At 43.4% G+C, this 20,295-nt stretch overlaps 2 pseudogenes; both read right to left on the reverse strand.

Annotated features, from left to right (window-relative positions):
• Positions 1-10,601: 10,601 nt before the first annotated feature.
• On the reverse strand, positions 10,602-11,654 carry LOC147979863 (uncharacterized; annotated as a pseudogene).
• Positions 11,655-12,485: 831 nt separating this feature from the next.
• LOC147979864 (uncharacterized) lies at positions 12,486-17,123 on the reverse strand (annotated as a pseudogene).
• Between the last annotated feature and the right edge of the window lie 3,172 nt (positions 17,124-20,295).

Raw genomic sequence — 20,295 nt, forward strand, 5'->3', positions numbered from 1 at the left:
TAACGGTTGCGCGAGTCCACACAGGGCTCCACCCAAGGGCAATGGTTGCGCGAGTCCACGAAGGGCTCCACCCACAAAGGGTCCACGAAGAAGCAACCACCCACAAAGGGTCCACGAAGTAGCAACCTTGTCTATCCCACCATGGCCATCGCCCACGAAGGACTTGCCTCACTAGCGGTAGATCTTCACGAAGTAGGCAATCTCCTTGCCCTTACAAACTCCTTGGTTCAACTCCACAATCTTGTCGGAGGCTCCCAAGTGACACCCAGCCAATCTAGGAGACACCACTCTCCAAGAAGTAACAAATGGTGTGTAGGTAATGAACTCCTTGCTCTTGTGCTTCAAATGATAGTCTCCCCAACACTCAACTCTCTCTCATAGGATTTGGATTTGGTGGAAAGAAGATTTGAGTGGAAAGCAACTTGGGAAGGCTAGAGATCAAGATTCATATGGTAGGAATGGAATGTCTTGGTCTCAACACATGAGTAGGTGGTTCTCTCTCAGAACAAATGAGTTGGAATGATGTGTGTGTTCTGATGGCTCTCTCACTGAATGAGAAAGAGGTGGAGGGGTATATATAGCCTCCACAAAAAATCCAACCGTTACACAGTTTTCCAATCTCGGTGGGACCGAATCAATAAACTCGGTCTGACCGAAATAGTAAACCTAGTGACCGTTAGGAATTTTCGGTGGGACTGACATGCAACTCGATAGGACCGATTCGGTTAGGGTTTGGGCATAACGTAATCTTGATGAGACCGATTACACAAACTCGGTGAGACCGAATTTGGTAATTAGCTAACCAGAGAGTTGGTCAGGAAAACTCGGTGGGACCGATTTGCTCTTCCGGTGAGACCGAGTGGAACTCGGTGAGACCGAAAAGTTACAAAGGGGAAACACCGAGTTTACATTGCAATCTCGGTGGGACCGATTCGCTCTTTCGGTGGGACCGAAAAGTTACGAAAGGGAAACAGAGAGTTTGCAACCTCATCTCGGTGGGACCGAGATCCTTATCGGTAGAACCGAATTGCTAGGGTTTGGCAGTGGCTAATGACAAGTGAAACTCGGTGGCGCCGGATAGGAAGAATCGGTAGGACCGAGTTTGGCTTAGAGTTTAGGTCATATGTGGATATGGGAAATTAGTTGAGGGTTTTGGAGCATATCACTAAGCACATGAAGCAAGAGGCTCATTAAGCAACACCTCATCCCTCCTTAATAGTATTGGGTTTTCCTATGGACTCAATGTGATCTTGGATCACTAAAATATAAAATGAAGAGTCTTGAGCTTTTGAGCTTGAGCCAATCCTTTGTCCTTAGCATTGTGAGGGTTCCACTTTCACATCCATGCCATGCCAATCATTGAGCTTTCCTGAAATAATCATCTTGGAATAGCATTAGCTCAATGAGTTATATGTTGTTATGAATTACCAAAACCACCTAGGGATAGTTGCACTTTCACTGGCACAGGCTTCAGTCAATCCGCTCTTGGCAGACTGAACCTTCTGGATCACCGCACTCATGATAGTGCGGTGCTCCTCGTTGATGGAAGCGCTGCGAAGCGCTTCTAGCAGATTGTCCAGTGCCTCTGGATGGACAGAGGTCACCAGCACAGGCGTCTTGCCCCTCTTAGAAGGAGGCCGCCTGCCCGAGCCCAGAACCGCTGGAGGGTCCGGCGCGGTATTCGGCTGAGGGCCGAACTCGGAGCTCTCAGGGGGCCCGTCCCCTCGGCTCCCGGAGTCCGGAAGGTCACCTTGAGGTGCCTCCGGGACTGTCTCCCCTCGATCCGGTGCCTCTTGAGACAACACCTCGGCGTCGTCAGCAGGATGAGGGGAGGTGGAGGTCGGGACTGGATCGCTATCCATGTCCGACAAGCCCAAGGAGCCGTCCAATGAAACATCGATACTGGCTCGTGGCGGCCTGCATAATTGCGTTCGGCGTTAGGGAAAGCAGTGCAACAAATGAATCCTATGAGTTACTCTGGTATCCGAATACTTACGATCTCCCCGGGGGCTTGACCCTGGGCAACCACTCGTCTTCGCCTTCGTCGGCGGCGGTGGAACTGTCCGGAAGGAGATTCCTTCCCTTCTTGGACCCTCCGGCCTCCCCAGTTGGGGCGGCCTTCCTTTTCTTGTCTCCCCCAGTCGGTGGGGGAGCATCTTCTTCTTCCTCCTCTTCCTCGTCTTCAGGGGAAGAGTGCACCGCAGAGTCATCGGACGGTGAGTCCGACGACGCCTGGCGTCGGGAACTCTTTCGGGTTCCCTTGGCCTTCTTGGTCTTCTCTGACACCTTATAAGGGGCCGGAGTCAGCATCTTCACCAGAAGAGCGTCTGCGGGGCCTTCGGGCAAAGGAGCCGGACAGTCGATCTGTCCGGCCATCTTCTGCCAGTCCTGTCAAAGGTACGGGAGTTTAGATCCCGCATAGAGTCAATCTATATAAAAAGTAAGTATCCTGTGAAAGGTAAAGCAGCTTACTGCACTGGCTTGGCGCTTCGCGCTGAATCCGCGATCCTCAGTAATAGGGGGGGGGACCTCGGCGCTTTTGAACAGCACCCTCCAGGCGTCTTCATGAGTCGTGTCGAAGAGCCTGTTCAGAGTTTGGTGCTGCGCCGGATTGAATTCCCACAAGTTGAACTCCCGTTGTTGGCACGGGAGTTTCCGGCGGATGAGCATAACATGGACTATGTTGACAAGCTTGAGCTTCTTGTCCACCATGTTTTGAATACATGTTTGGAGTCCGGTCAGCTCTTTCGAAATATCCGAGGACAGGCCCTTCTCTTTCCAGGAGGTGAGCCACGTGGGGATGCTAGATCGGAACTCGGGGGCCGCTGCCCATGAAGGGTCACGCGGCTCGGTGATATAGAACCACCCCGATTGCCACCCCTTTATGGTTTCCACAAAGGAGCCCTCGAGCCATGTAATGTTGGGCATCTTGCCCACCATGGCGCCTCCGCACTCCGCCTGGCGGCCGCCCACCATCTTCGGCTTGACATTGAAGGTCTTCAGCCATAAGCAGAAGTGGGGCTTGATGCGGAGGAAGGCCTCGCACACGACGATAAACGCCAAGATGTTGAGGATGAAGTTCGGGGCCAGATCGTGGAAATCCAGGCCGTAATAAAACATGAGCCCCCAGACGAAGGGATGAAGAGGGAACCCCAGTCCATGGAGGAAATGGGTGAGGAATACTACCCTCTCATGGGGCCTGGGGGTGGGGATGAGCTGCCCCTCATCGGGGAGCCGGTGCGCGATGTCGTCGGGCAGGTATCCGGCTCTCCTCAGTTTCTTGATGACTCCCTCCGTGACGGAGGAGACCATCCACTCGCCTCCCGCTCCGGACATGGTTGGAGAAGGTTGAGGCGGAAGTGTGGGCTTGGGCGCTAGAGCTCGAGTGTGCGAAAATCGATGAGCAAAGGAGGAAGAAGGCATGGATAAAAAGGTGAATCCTTATCCCTTTATATGGGCGGACGAAACTAAGCGTCCCCACATGCTTGGTAAAACTCGCTTATCCCCCAAGTGCCGCAATTGATGGCGTGGTTGGGTTACCCACGCCCGTATTGATGAGAATCCCGTAATAAGGGGACACGATCTCTGCTTTGACAAGACGTGTCAAAAAACTGCCTCGCGTTATGTGCAGGGCTGGTTAAAAGAAACGGTTTGAATAATCACCGGGCCATGACATAACGTCATGCTGCCAAAACAAGCCAGCAAATTAGATCTGCAAAAATATTATTCTCTCTACGGTGGAATGTGGAACTTATTTTGCAGGGTTGGACACTATCCTCGTATTCAAGTTCTTCTGTGATGTATTCGGAGAAGGAACACGCCTTGCAATGACGAAGACAATACTGCGCGCGGACTCATCATCATTGAAGCCTGGTTCAGGGGCTACTGAGGGAGTCCTGGATTGGGGGGTCTCCGGACAGCCGGACTATCTCCATTGGCCGGACTGTTAGACTATGAAGATACAAGATTGAAGACTCCGTCTCGTGTCCGGATGGGACTCTACTTGGCGTGGAAGGCAAGCTAGGCAATACGTATATGGATATCTCCTCCTTTGTAACTGACCTTGTGTAACCCTAACCCTCTCCGGTGTCTATATAAACCGAAGGGTTTTAGTCCGTAGGACAACAATCACAACGTACAATCATACCATAGGCTAGCTTCTAGGGTTTAGCCTCTCTGATCTCATGGTAGATCTACTCTTGTACTACTCATATCATCAATATTAATCAAGCAGGACGTAGGGTTTTACATCCATCAAGAGGGCCCGAACCTAGGTAAAACATCGTGTCCCCTGCCTCCTGTTACCATCCGGCCTAGACGCGCAGTTCGGGACCCCCTACCCGAGATCCGCCGGTTTTGACACCGACAGGGACCCTCCAGGTCTGACTTCAACTGCAGTTGTATCGCCGCCCACCAGCCAGGGCGCATCTTGCCATCGCCCAGCTGGAAAGGCAGAGGGTGGTCACCGGCGAGGCCACTGGCGCCCGTACAGATAGGTGATTTTCTTCCTATTTTTCTTCCTTGGGGTGGGGGATTTGATCCTTGGGAGACGCATGTGGCAGGATGAGTGCGTGGATCAAACTTTCACTGCTCGAGGTTTGCTGCAGTGGCCGAGGTTCTGGATATTGGTGTCTGCTGGCGGCTGATTAGTTGTTGCCCTCATTTTTTGTGCTGTCGGACTCCTACCATTCGTAAGTTTATTAGGTATATTACTTAACAATGAAGAGTAATTTAATTATCTTGAATTTAGAATTAGTTTTTCTAAATTTCATTGCTAAACGATACTCACATTACAACTTTCCGTGTGGAAAAAGGCAGTTGTACTTAGAGAACAGACTAAAGCGAACATATTGATCCGTCTAATTAGGTTGATCTCAACCTAGCAAGGCATTTTTGCATCTAATTTTTGTTTGACCAAAAAAGAGGTATACATGCACATTTGCTGGGCTAGGTAGCAAAAGAATCATCCTGAAGTGAGACATGCATAATGCCGGCAATAATAATATTTCTGAGAATCATGTTTGTCAGAGTGGTTATTATTCCAAATTTGTAATATGATTTTCAAATTTTTTGCCCATGTAGAAAGTAAGCTACATGTACACACTTGTAACATTTCTATGTATGAAAGCAGTGTATGGCAATAATATTATGCATTGTCATATTCTTATTTCCTGCTTACAAAATAATAAGAAATCCAATCTATAACATCCTTTTGTATACAGTATTTCCGGCCATATATCTAACACATGGACGTCACGCTTTTGAACCATACATTGTATTGTTTAATCATGGTGATTTGGCCCTCGTATGCATTTGTTTGAATAACAAAAAATTAGAAGATCTCTTTGTATACTATATTCTTTGCGCTATCTTCGCTTGGGCACTCTGTGTCGTCAATCAGCACCTTTAGTCCTCCTTTGTTTGTGACTCTTGATAATGCCACATATAGTTGCCCATGGCATAAGACTTGCTTAGGCAAATATAGGCCCACCTTGTTTAGGGATTGACCTTGGCTTTTGTTTATTGTCATTGCAAAGCAAACTAATAGAGGATTTTGCCTTCTTTTTAGCACGAAGGGCCATTTTGAGTCGCTTGGTGACATAATGATTTTAGGTATGTATACCTTGTCACCGACTTGTGTTCCTGTGATTATTTGTGCCTCAATGTACCTGTTTCCTAGCTGTGTGATAGTCATTCTTGTTCCATTGCATAAACCTGCCGCTTGATTGATGTTTCGTACGAGCATTACCGGCAAACCTACCTTCAGTTTTAGCTCGTGGTTTGGAATTCCTGTGTGACGCCCCAAGACCGATGTGCCAGGTGTCCTCCAGTTATTCGCTGTTGTTGCATTGTCATTTCTTGCGTGTCATGCATCTCATATCATGTCATCATGTGCATTTCATTTGCATACATGTTCGTCTCATGCATCCGAGCATTTTCCCCATTGTCCGTTTTGCATTCCAGCGCTTCTATGTCAACCGGTGTCCCTTTCTACCTCTTTTCATATGCGGGTGTTAAATGTTTTTGGATTGGACCGAGACTTGTCATGCGGCCTTGGTTTACTACCGGTAGACCGCCTGTCAAGTTTCATACCATTTGGACTTCGTTTGATACTCCAACGGTTAACCGAAGGACCGAAAAGGCCTCGTCTGTGTTGCAGCCCAACGCCCTTCCAAAGTGGCCCAAAACCCACCTAAACCTCTTCCATCATCTCGGTCGTTCGATCATGATCGCGTGGCCCAAAACCGCACCTCATTTGGACTCTCATAGCTCCCTCTACCTATATATATGTTGCTCTCCCCGATTTTTCGCGCAGTCCAAACCCTAGCTCCTCCTACCTCGCGCCACCGGACATTTTCTTCCACACCGGACATGTCCAGCAGCCGCGTCGGACGAATCCGGACGCGACACGTCAGCGCCGCCGCTCCTCTCTCTCCTCCCCGCCGCCGGGCCCGAGGGAGCCCAGATCGGGCCCGCCGCCGCCGAGCGCCCCGCGCGCCTGCCCCGCCGCCCGGTTCTCCACCCGCGCTGCCTCGCTCGACGGCCGCGCCACCCGCGCCGCCGCAGCGCTCCGTGCCAGCCGCCGCACCTCCCGCCGGCGACGAGCTCGCCTCCGCACCACCGCGCCACCGCGCCGGCTGCCCGCACCTCACCGGAGCTCGCCGGCCACCGCAGCGCGTCCGGCCGGATCCTCCTCACTCCGGCGAGCTCTCCCTCCTACTCCGGCCACCTCGAGTTCACCGCCGATGATCCTCGGGAGGCGTGATGAACAGTGATCTCAGCGAGATCTAGATCCAGGTCCAATTTCTCGATTGACTTTTCGTCCCTAACCCTAATTTTTTATGCCATCTTCATCATGTCATAACTCATTATCCGTGGCTCCGATTTATGCGTGTAGCATACCAAAATGTTTGTCTCGACGAGTACATCATTTCATCTCATTGCATCATTTTCATTTGAGCTCGTCTTGATGCCCAAAATGCTGTTGGAAGAGGGCTATGTGGTGAATTTGTCAGATCTGTTTCATCAAATAGCTTTTTGTCATTTTTGCCATGATTAATGTGTGCATGATATGCTCCTGAGCTCTACATGAGTTTTGTTATATGCCATGCCATCTTTACAGAGGTGCTTACCATGTATTTTTATGATATGTGTGGTGACTAGCACAAGCTTGCAAATTAGCGTAATCGGTAATGCTGATTTCAGGGACTTAGAATTTCACCAAGTCCTTGTCCTGTTTTTGTTGTTATGCCATATGTTCATGTTGTTTCCTAGTGATCCGTGCCTCTTTTGAGGATGATTAGTAAGGATGTTTTGTTAATATTGTGGTGCTCTATCCATCCATGTCTTTGTTTGCATTTATGGAGCAACTTAGCTTGAGTCAATCGAGCTCTACTTTTGCTATATCGTGAATCCTGGCAGATTGTTGACTTGTTAGCGATTTTGCCGAGGATGTTGCTATTGATCCGTGCATGATATGTTGTTGTTCTTGCTATGTCTAGCTTCTATGCCATGTATTCTTGATGGGTGTATTCTTAGTTTGTCATGCCGTGCTCTGTAATGAGTGCATCGAGCTCGTAAACATGCCTACTCGTTAACTGTTTTGCATGCTCCAGTTTTTCACTAAGTCTGAGATCTGTTTATGTTTTTGCCATGTTCACATGCTTGCAATTGTATTTTCTGATCCCTTTTGGCTCAAGGTCACTAAGGGACTTTTGTTAAGTGCTTTGAGTGGCTTTATGCCATGCCTTTCTTTGCCATGTTAAGTTCCTATAGCGTGTAGTTTTCATGCTCTAAAGTGTGCTTCCTGATGATAGATTCCAGACGTGTTAATTTCACTAAGTCTGAAACCTGTTATCATTTGCATTTTTGCCATGCTTATTTGAACCTGTTAATGGATGAATTAGCCGTAGCCCAGTGTTCATCTTTTGTTAAGCATCATGAGTGGATCGCTGCCATGTATTTTGTTGCCATGTTTGAGTGCTATAGCATATTTATCTTGTTGCATTTAGATGGCTACTTGCTGATTATCGCAGACCGGTGCCATATTTGTTTTGCTTGCCATTTCCAAACCGTGCTTCTGATTCCGGTGATCTTTATATCGATTTCAACCGAAATCACCTCACCTTTCCTTTCCAAATCATGCATATGCATCACATACCGCATCCCGCATATCATACCATGTTCATGTGTTGGTTGTTTACTATGTTGTGTGCTTCTTTCCGGTGTTGCTTCTTCGGGTTGGTTCCGGTAACGTCGTGATTGTGAGGACCCGTTCGACTACGTCCGTTTGTCTTCTTCATGGACTCGTTCTTCTTCCTTGCGGGATTTCAGGCAAGATGACCATACCCTCGAAATCACTTCTATCTTTGCTTGCTAGTTGCTTGCTCTTTTGCTATGCCTATGCTGCGATACCTACCACTTGCTTATCATGCCTCCCATATTCTTAACCCAAGCCTCTAACCCACCTTGTCCTAGCAAACCGTTGTTTGGCTATGTTACCGCTTTGCTCAGCCCCTCTTATAGCGTTGTTTGTTGCAGGTGAAGATTGAAGTTTGTTCCTTGTTGGAACATGGAGATGTTCCTTGTTGGAACATGTTTACTTGTTGGGATATCACAATATCTCTTATTTAATTAATGCATCTATATACTTGGTAATGGGTGGAAGGCTCGGCCTTATGCCTGGTGCTTTGTTCCACTCTTGCCGCCCTAGTTTCCGTCATATCGGTGTTATGTTCCCGGATTTTGCGTTCCTTGCGTGGTTGGGTTATAATGGGAACCCCTTGACAGTTCGCTTTGAATAAAACTCCTCCAGCAAGGCCCAACCTTGGTTTTACCATTCGCCACCTAGCCTCTTTTTCCCTTGGGTTAGGCCAGCCCAAGGGACATCTTTATTTTAACCCCCCCCCCGGGGCCAGTGCTTGTCTAAGTGTTGTTCCGAAATGGGCAGCCTGCGGGGCCACCTCGGGGAAACTTGAGGGCTGGTTTTACTCGTAGCTTGACCTATTCGGTGTTGCCCTGAGAACGAGATATGTGCAGCTCCCATCAGGATGTCGGCGCATCGGGCGGCTTTGCTGGACTTGTTTTACCATTGTCGAGGATGTCTTGTAACCGGGATTCCGAGCCTGATCGGGTCTTCCCACTAGAAGGAATATCCTTCATTGACCGTGAGAGCTTGTGATGGGCTAAGTTGGGACACCCCTGCAGGGATTTGAACTTTCGAAAGCCGTGCCCGCTGTTATGGGCAGATGGGAATTTGTTAACGTCCTGTTGTAGAAAACCTAAAGTTGACCTGAATTAAAATACATCAACCGCGTGTGTAACCGTGATGGTCTCTTTCCGACGGAGTCCGGGAAGTGAACACGATGTTGGAGTTATGCTTGACGTAGGTTGTTTTAGGATCACTTCTTGATTATAGTTTCTCAACCGTGCTTTTGCCTTCTTTTCTCGCTCTCATTTGCGTATGTTAGCCACAAATATGCTAGTCACTTGCTTCAGCTCCACATCATACCTGTTAACTTACCTATAAGCTTAAATAATCTTGATCGCGAGGGTGTGAGATTACTGAGTCCCCGTGACTCACAGATACTTCCAAAACCAGCTTGCAGGTGTCGTTGAACCGTGCAGATGGCGCAACCAAGCTCAAGGAGGAGCTCGATGAAGACCTTGTCCTTTGTCTTGTTTCGTTTTTAGTGATCAGTAGTGGAGCCCAGTTGGGGCCGATCGGGGATCTGTGTAGCATTTGGGGTAGTCTTCTTTTATTTTGGTTCCGTAGTCGGACCTTGATTGTATCCGGTTGATGTAATGCTTTATTCATGTAATTGGGTGAAGTGGCGAGTGTAAGCCAACTATGTATCTTTTTCCCTTATGTATTACATGGGTTGTGTGAAGATTACCTCACTTGCAACATTGCTTTCAATGCGGTTATGCCTCTAAGTCGTGCTTCGACACGTGGGAGATATAGCCGCAACGAGGGCGTTACATCCTGGGAAGGTCATGTTGTTAAGGAACTCCGTTGGGCACATATTCTCCATTGTGTTGTACTTCATTGTTTCCTTGCATAGAGTGTCCAAGCTTAGGTATGTCACCTCTTCACCTTGTATTTGGCTCATTATGTAGTCATTTATCTTCTCAACTGTTTCATTCCTTGGGCATAGTATTGCTCTTTCTTCGAGAAATTCACGATCATGATAGTTTTGTTGCAAGTTTGGGTACGTGATTTGACTATGTCTTCTTTGGGGTCTTCTCCTTTATGTAGAATTATGTCTTTAGGTATTCTTACCCAATCATCTCCTTCATCATTTGTTTTTTTCCATCGCCAATTTGTAATATCCATTCTGTAAATTCAGCCACATTTTGCCTTTGTATTGGATCTTCTACCAGGCACTTCAGCCGCATGTTCTCTGTTAGTCTAAATATTTCGAAGTGCTTCCATAGGTATGACCTTTTGATTGAGGCATTTACTATGTGCTCTCTCTTTCCCTTTGTTATCACTGGAAGTATTTGTCTGAAGTCGCCTCCTAGCACAACTGTCATGCCACCAAATGGCCTTTCGTCATTATTTTGGTTTGTGGACCTTAGAATATCCCTAAGGCTTTTGTCTAGTGCCTCGAAGAAGTGTTTTTTGCCATAGGAGCCTCGTCCCACAATATCAGTGAGGTCTTCTTTACCAGTTCAGCCAAATGCGAGCCTTGTTTTATTTCACATGTTGATTCCTCCGTGATATTTATTGGAATGTGGAATCTTGAGTGCACTGTTCTTCCACCTTGGAGCAGCAAAGCTGCAATGCCAGATGATGCTACCGCAAGCACTATCTTTCCCTCTGATCGTAGCTTCGTTGTAATTGCCTTCCATAGATAGGTTTTTCCTGTACCACCGTAGCCTTATACAAATATCTGTTTTCCAAGTCCTCTCTCAGCTGATTCTGTTATTGCATCAAAAGCCATTTTCTGGTCGTGCTTAAGATTGTGTATTATTGTTTGGTGCTCACGCTTTAATGCCTCCATGTCATAGCTAAGTTCTTCGTTTATCATTCTATTCCCAAGTTGTTCAAGTTCTGTAGCATTTGGTAGTTCTATGTCTGGATAGTCCTTCAGTGTCTTTCCTGCTTGCCTCATTAATTTCTCTATATCGACCAGAGCATATGTTTTTTTTCTGTGAATCAGTGAGTTTTAGTGTAGGAAAGTTTAGGATAATTCTTCTTTTGTACTGGATATCTTCAGACAGTGCCTCCCATGTTGAATCCCACAACATCTTTGGGCTGGTCACCTCACAATGGCATAAAATTGTGGTCAAAAGTTGTCGTAATTGTGTCCTGATCCCCAGCTTGATGCTTCATTGATGCATTCAATCCACTCATTGTCGTCATCAAGAAATCCAAGTGCTTGGCATGCTGATTTGTATGTTGGGTGAACAACTCCATTAACTGTTCTAATATCCTCAAATGATGTGCATCCTTTCTTGGTGTTTAGAAGCATTCTCATATAATAGCGGTCGCCACTTGCAGGGTGTGCATAGTAGATTCTTCCAATTGCAAAGCCCATTTTCCGCTCCTCCCAAGTTTTGCTTTCGCTTTTCCATACAAATCTTGAAGGAAATTCTGCATAGGTTAATTCTTTTCCCACCTCATGTATTTTGTTTGCCTCCATCCACTCTGTGAACTTGGTACTTGTGGATCCTGGTCTTCTTACTATCTTCTCAATGTCAGTCGAGTCTGGAAAAATAACTTGTTGCTCATTTTCGATGTGGAATGGCAGTCTCTCGACTGGTGGATCACGATGGTTAAGATCAAACTGGAATATCCGCCAGCATGCCTCGGTTGTTGATATGAATCTCATCTCTAGGTATTTCTTGGTTTCATCATAGTTGTTTACCGCATCCCTTTCCTTTAGCAAGGCTGTTACTTGGTCGTCGTCTTTATGGATGTACTTAAATAGGTACTTGATTGACCTGGACCTGTTGCACCACTCGACATTTATGTGAGCTTGGAATTTGACCAAAAGGTTTCGGTTGTATGGCACGACAAATCTGTTGTCGAGCATTGCTCCTCCCTTTTTGATCTTCCTTCCATTGTCTTGCCTTCTATATACCGGAAAGCCATCCTCATCGATTGTGGTATCGACATTGTATCCTTTTGGTAAGTGTTTAGTACATCTGTTGTCCATCATGCATGGCAATTTTGTATTTGCCTGTCCGCAAGGCCCGTGCATCATGAAATTTTCAACAGCTGCATATCCATCTGGATCGACATCTTTGTCTGGGATCTCCGCACTGCTTATTTGGTCGATTTCTGATGGTCCTTTGCACTTGTAATTCTCTTTGAGCAATACCAGCATGTGCGCATGCGGGAGTCCCCTCTTCTGGAACTCAATTGCATAGATAACTGCATCGATTGAATATATAGTTTGATTTTGTTACATTGCAAAAGCATTTTAGTAAATAGACAAAGGCTATGTTGTGCTAAAAAATTGAAACTTTAGATGCTATTAGTTAGTGATGAGTAGTCGACTGATCTTACTTGCTATCGTTTCTCCAAAGTGCTTATTCACAGCGATGTCTCTCATTAGCTCCTTTAGTTTTATCATGAATACTCGATGAACAATATCTGGTCGGTCATCTGGCTTTAGGCCTCCTCCTGCTTCATCTAGCATGTATTAGATCTCTGGACACATTGCATTAAATGTGAATGTTATAAACAGGTCTGGATATCCAGCCCAACGGCATATTGCAAAAGCATCTTGCAAGTTCTGTGCCTTGTATCTTCTTCCTCCTGTAAAAGATGAAGGTACAATTTTCCTCTTTCCAACCTGCTCTGTTCTGGTGTCCCGTCGCTCAATCGCGTCCGGCAGTCCACTGTAAAGTTCAGTTCGTAGCTTCCCTTGATTATTCCTGATCCAGTTTAGTCTGTTTTGCTCAATGCATGTGTAAACATCTACCCAAAATTGTAGCCACAGATGTCTAGACGTTAGCAGCGACATTCCTTGGTTAGGTCTTTGCTGTAGGTAGTATGCGTAGTAGTCCAGCATAGTTACATATTTCCTGCTTTTGTCACCTTCTTTTCTTTGCTTGTAAGGTATTTCAAGCTTGAAGCCGTCTTCTCCGTATGGAAACAACATAGGGTATTGCATTGACATGAATTTTGGATGGATTTCCGATATTCTATGAGGTTCCATATTTTTGTACTCGACAACGATGTCTCGTCCTTCGCTCTCTCCAGTTGGATCTCTTACAACCAATGCTGCAACTTCCGATGCAGATGGAAGGTTATGTGTTCCATTCCTTCTCCCAAGTATCCGAAGTGTGTAATCGTGGTAGTCTTCTTCTTTGAATCTATCTCTTGCCATTCTGAAAGATTTTGCGAGGATGTTGTTCTCATCAAGCATATTTTGTAGCTTTTTGACAATGGCAGTGTCCACCTTTGATTTTTTACCATTGCATCTGGAAGCATCTATCCTGTTTTGGACCTCATTTTCTGTCTGATAGATGTATAGCTAGGCAAATCGAGGTTTGTTACCTTCTTGAGGTAGTAGACTTCCAATATGGTGGTAGTTCTGTCCATGCAGTGTAAAAACATATGGTCCTTTACCTTTGTTTATTTCTTTGTCAACTGCTCCCCCCATTGATGTGAATGAGAACATTGAGTTGTATGACCTGATATTTTCTCTGAAGTTTGTTGCATCACTTCCTTCACCTGTTAATAGTCCTGCGAGATAAGGTGGTGGATATGCTATCTTTGGTAGGTCGATTTTACCCTGCTTGCAGCAAATTCCAAAAGAATTCTGGTTCCTTTATGAGAATTTAATCTTTCTTCACACCATAGTATTGCATTGCAATGTTCGCATCTATATGTTGGCTTTCCAAAGTTCCATATCGTACTATAATAACTTCCTGACGTAGTGCTGCTGTTTGTTTCTATGATGCTGCTTTCAAGGTCATTGTCGCTCCCATTTCTCCTTGAACGCTTGACATCTCTTATTTCTTTGATTTGTTCCTTTCTCTTCTGTGAAGCATCTTCTACTTTTTTATTGGTTGTTTCCTGTGTATTCCTGCATCTCTTACTCCTTTTTTCTTGGGAGTTGTTGTTTCCTCCTAATAATAGCTTCTCTAACTTCTTTTGTAAGTGGGCCTGCTGATTTTGATGTATACTATCCCTTCATTTCTGCATTTAATATTCTTTTAGCAATATAGAATCATATATTTGAAAGGTACTTTATGCATAATGTCGTAAGAAACTTACAATATATGCGCTAAGTAAGAGATGTCGGCTGCATGTAGTAACAACCTATAATTCTTATCAATCATGCTTTCAGGATTATTGTGTTGTGTGGTTCGAGCTGCAGTGTATGGCATCAGTGGTGTGACAGTGTGCTTTTTCTTAGTGAACGATAGTTGCTCCATGGGAATTACTACGGCGAAGTACTCTCAAATCATTTTTAGCAATATATGTTAAATTATTATGTTTTGTAATATTTACAAAGAGCAATCTTTCAAATGTATATGTTAAAATATTCATTACATGAAGATAGAAAAAGATGAATGATATACCTGATAGTGTATTATTGCCTTTGTTTTTCAAATTTTGTAAAGCTTCACATTCTTGTGCTAATTATTTATTGTCGTAATTGTATGTATCTTTGCTGCAAAGCAAATCCTGTAGTGATTAAAGAAAATATTTCGTACCATGTACAAATTATTAGAGCATATCTTTCAATTGCTAACATGACTTTATCAGTATGTGTGTCACTTTTAGTTCATCACAGAAGCTGGTACTGTTTTCTCAAAGAAAATAGAGTTTATGTGAAGAGCCAAGGCATGATGTGTGAGAATAGTTTATTTGAGTCAGTATTACTATATGCCTAAATGTAAAACAATGATATAATGAATAAAAAACCATGAGATTGCTTTGCATTGCTGATAGTAGTAATTTTGCACGTACCTTCTAATCTGTAGTCTGGCAAGCCTAATTCGCGCGCAAGGTCTTCCAGCGATTCAATCTAGGTCGATTCTGACTAATCTTGTTTACTTAGTTTTAGACGGGTCGACGATCGAAAATTCTAGGTGATACGATCCCTTGGTTAATCGAACTGTATGCTCAGCTATATAAGGGTAGCACGACAACGTGTGCTCGGATCAGCCTATTCGATAAGGAGTAGGATCAGCCTATTCGATAAGGAGTAGGAACTGAGTTCATAACGATTACGGTATAGAGAAATAAAATCCAAACCCAACGTTACATACCCCACGTATGGAGCCTATTTAGGCCCAGCAATTTTGATGCAGCCATGTCAGTTTTTTAAATCAAGCCCATGTTAGTCATTTAGAAAATGACCAGCCCATATAAACAACACGTACAGGTCATCACGTAGTATAAAATAAAAAATCTCTCTGCTTAGTCATTCCCCTCCAGCATCCTTATCCATCCGCTTGCACCACCTCTTCCATGAGCCGGCTGATGAAGATCTCGCCACTTGCCATCACCAAACTAATTCCCAAACCATCACGACTGCACTTCTCAATTCATTCCTTCCTATTTCTCATCGTCTAGGTACCAGAGTTTTTTCCGTTGAGCAGAATGCGCGGACGCTTTTGTTGTTATCGAGGATGTGGATCCTTGACGACCTCGTGGAGTCCGGCGGATCATTTTCAAGGGTTTCGGCCAAGATGGTGACCCCTTCATGGCTGACGGCTAGAGGTCCATGGTAGAGGTGTTGTAGTTTGGCCCAGTGGAGGAGGCTATGAGGGAACTCACCGAGCCACCTGGTGAGTGAGTTATTAAATCTGACATCAGAGGAATACAAATAGCAGCCGACGACCATGAGATGCTGGCCTCCTCATTGTTGTTGTTGTCAGGCTACTACTAACTGTAAGTGTGAACTGAAGATTATTTCTTTTACTTTATCCGTAGCAGTATTGTACTCCATAGTATTTTTAATTTGCTGTTTGTGAGAAATAAGTAATTCATGATGCCTTTTCTCTTTAATAAGGCCTTATGAACCGGAAGTTTGTTCATATGTGTCAATTATTTTGTTAAACTGCAAAGGCCTTACCTTTTCTGTGTTAATATGTCACCTTGGATATTAATGTTGTTATAGGTGGGTTGAGCAGAAGGTCACTTGTGCTAGAAAGACGCCATTGATTTTCTTATATCCAGTCCTGTATTAAGTTAATGAAGAAAGGTATGTTGCTCTTTATTGTGCTGGTGTCATATAGATTTGCCAAAGTATTGTTTCTTCAAATTCTGAAGTGAATCCTAATGTGCGAAACTCTGGCCTTGCAGTATGTTCCTGTCTATTGTGCTGGCCTCGTAAAGATTTGCCTAAAATAGCATGTGCATAAAGGAAACTACATGAAGAAAGTTATCTATCTGTTTTAGACTAACAACATTGGTAACATTCACACCCTAAATCTAATAAGTATCCTTCTTATCATGGTCGATGGCAATCAAATACTCTACTTATTTTGGTCGATACAAATAGATAGTCGCACTATTTATTTCACAAGCTACTGATCCACTATTATCTTGATAACATCCTTTTTCTCCTGGCCTTCGATTTCGGTACTTCATCTTCATCTTCAACCATTGTATTTTTGGCTTCTACTTTAACATGTTTCTTGTTCCTGAGGACACCTTTTTCCTTTTGTTGAGGCATATTCGTCTCAGTGCATTCATCCTCTGACTCGTCTGATATTACAACAGATCTCAATCTCCTTTTAGTGCCACTGCGGAGCTCACGTGATGACGATGATGATATTTTGTCTTGACGCTTATCTTTGTTTAGTGTAGTCCCAGTGCTTTCATGTGGCTCCTATTTCACAGGCACCGGTTCACATGAAAGTTTGCCAGGTGAAACTTTATTATTCCGTGACTGCAAACATATACATTTTGAAAATTAGACACATCTCTAAAATCTGGTGTGTGTGTGTGTAGTTAAAAAAATCAATCACCTCTGTATCTGGCATGTTTTGCTTCTTCAATAAAACGGTGTCCACCTCATCATCCATCAATTCCTGCGAAACATATATAAGATGGATTAGTTAAGGAAGTCTGAAGATGGTAAAAAGTTAATGTAGCTTTATCTCCTCGACTGCTTTACCTCCTCGGCTTTATTGTCCAAATAGAGCATCTCAAGCCTATCATCGGGCACAAATGTTCTTTTTACTGCATAGTTTTGTGTGCCAAATGTGAGATTATTATCATTGAGCTTGAATCTAAATATTAGTCTTCTTCCACATAATTGTTGAATAATCTTTGGCACTTCTTCTGATTTCCCATCTTGTATGTCCAGCAACTTAGATGCAGAAGTATTAAGCAATCTTGCAGCCTCCTCGTCAAATAAAGTGCAACTTGTAGTAGATGTATGGTCACTAATTTGGAGTCGAACACGATACCTAACATACGATTCATCTTAGTATGGAGTAAATATAATATAACAGTTCTTGCTCATATTTTAGTAATATAATATGCTTACCGAGGTGTGACCTTTTCTGGATATATACCACAACTCTTTCAATAATAATTTTCGGTTTCCTTGGTAGCCAATTTGTGGCACTTATCACATGACATGTACCACCATTGAATATTTTCTTGCAAACGATCTACTGTAGCTATTGCTGTGAATACAAAATCCTGAAAAAAATAGTGTTAGCATTTCAGTGGGGTGTGGGATTAAGAGGCATAAATAAGCACAATATGGTTTCATTGTAACTAATATTAAATGAATTGTCCATGCAGGTCTTATCTCGTATCGCAGAGATTGATGGTATCCTTTATTGGAATTCTGATGCATTACCTGGTCTGACTGGTTTTCGTGCCTCATTGTAGTAAGTTCTTGTAATGTTCTCCTCTTATAAAACATATGTTCTTCTAGTGTTCCTTGATTACTTCTATCTATACTGATCATCTTTGGTAAGGTTTTTTCTGTTGAGTCCCTGCACATGTATGAAGTAAATAAGAACATAAAATCTTGAATCAACCTGAATCACTAATTATGAGTGAAAAAATATAAATTAGAGGTGTATCATACCTATCAAGAAGTTCTTGTGTTTCTGGTATATCCAGATCTATATATATTCTTGTGGCACTCGTTGACTTTAGGCACAAACCTATTTAATCAATCAGTTAGAATTTGAAAATGATAAGAATAGCATGTAAGATCTATGCATTTACCATTGAATCTCTGCACCATCGTTGATGTGATAATAAGGACAGTTTGGCTGCCAATTACATCCTCGGTCAAAAAATAAGCAAACTTTCCCCACAGCGTGATTCTGATTTTATCACCCCTAAAGAATTTAATCTGAGAAGTTAGTGCTAACTACATGGGGGGGGTTAGTTAAAGTTGAGACATGCATATGCATATGAACTTACTTTGGCATTAGGATTTCAATCTCACGGATATATGAAGGTTGTGGGTTCCTTTTTGTTATTCTTGTCTCCACTGGCTTCATTTGAGTTAGTAGTCCTATGACGTCTGCATATTTGCAGATTAGTGATATAAAAATTAGAAATATCAATTATTTGGAGGTCATAATTACAACTATAAACATACCTAAGCATTGTGTATCTTTTTCTGCCATTTCTTCTAGTGTGTCCATGGTAGCAAACTCGAAGCAATAATCTAGGAGAACTTTCGAAGATCCTTTTATTTCCTTTACCTTTGTATTGTATGCAAAAAATATTTTAATTTCATTGCTCACTGGCCAATATTTTTTGGATTCCACGACCTTAAAATTGTTGAATGCATAAATAGATTTTCCATTGATCTTTGATCTAAAAGTGTCTATAAGATTCTTCCATATAGTAGAATGGACTGTTTCACCCTGTTAAAAGAATCAAATATGGTTAGTAATTTGATTCATTTGACAGAAAAATTCCAATTTAATATATTAGAAAACATACCTGCTCATCCATCAGTATCATATCTAGGCTAATAAGCTCATCGGTAGTAGGATTCACTAAATCCCACATTCTCATTACTTTCACTTGAACATTCCAATTCTGTCCACTTCTAGTTAAGTCGCTCAGCTTCTTCTATGCCATATTATGTCTTCAAAATTAACAAGGAACAGTTTATCAATTGATATAGTATTTATGAAGATTATGCCCATAAAAAGTAAGCTTATCAAATAACAATTACCAAATCTGATGAATCAGGTCAAAAGTGCTTTGGCGTCAATTCTTTCGACGTCGCTTCATCAGGCGTCGAGCATGCTTACGCGTGACTTTGTCAGGCGTCGAGTAAAGCGGTTGGACGTGGCTTTTCGTCTGGACGTTGAGTTGCGTGTGGCGTGTTCAAGTTGTCATGGTCGTTGGCTTGTAATTGTTTGGTGGGTACTTGTCCGGGCCCGTGTACTTATTTATATATGGGTTTAGGTGTCTTGGGTTGTGGTGGTCGGGACCAGCTGGAAATCAGATGCCCACACCATGTGCTAATCAGACTTGTTTTGTTTGAATGTATTCGTTCCTGATCTGGAACTTTCCTCACATGAGGTGGTTGTCCTTATACGGTTAATAATAGGTTCCTTATTTGTTCAGGTTTGACTAATTTTTTTTGCTTACCATTGACCCATCGATGGGAATTTTTTCTGTATGGGCTAGTTATAGACATGTGCTTTGGAACCTATGTGACGGGCTAGTTATAGACACATGCTTTCAAACCTATGTGGACTACTTCTACGTGAGATGTTCTACTATTTGTACATGTATTATATTCCTATGTAACGCTTGCATCTTTCAATCTCAGTAGTTAATACATAAAATTAAGGATCAAGATGATTTAATCTACGTGGACACACGTGGTGGCTTGTTTGCCTCTTGTTTTAATTAAATAATAGATTCCTACAACAATTCTTATGGAAATTATAATAAGATGCCCTCTGATTTTGAATCTAGTATTAAAGAATTTATTAGTTCACAAAAGAGTTTCAATGCTTTGATTGAAGAAAAATTGCTTAAGATTGACGAGTTGGCTAGGAACGTGGATAGAATTTCTCTTGATGTTGAATCTTTGAAACTTAGATCTATTCCACCTAAGCATGATATCAATGAGTCTCTCAAAGCCATGAGAATTTCCATTGATGAGTGCAAAGAAAGAACCGCTAGGATGCGTGCAAAAAAGGCTTGCTTTGTGAAAGCGTGTTCTTCTAGTTTTCATGATAATAAGGATGCAGATCTAAAAGTGATTGATGTGTCCCCTATTAAATCCTTGTTTTGCAATATGAATCTTGATAATGATGGGACTGGAGATGAGTCAACTTTAGTTAGAAGGCGCCCTAAAAATTCGGAGTTTTTAGATC

The sequence above is a fragment of the Triticum urartu genome, chromosome 3A (assembly GCF_056163025.1).
Source record: "Triticum urartu cultivar PI428250 chromosome 3A, HENAU_Tu73, whole genome shotgun sequence".
NCBI classification, from domain to species: Eukaryota; Viridiplantae; Streptophyta; class Magnoliopsida; order Poales; family Poaceae; genus Triticum; species Triticum urartu.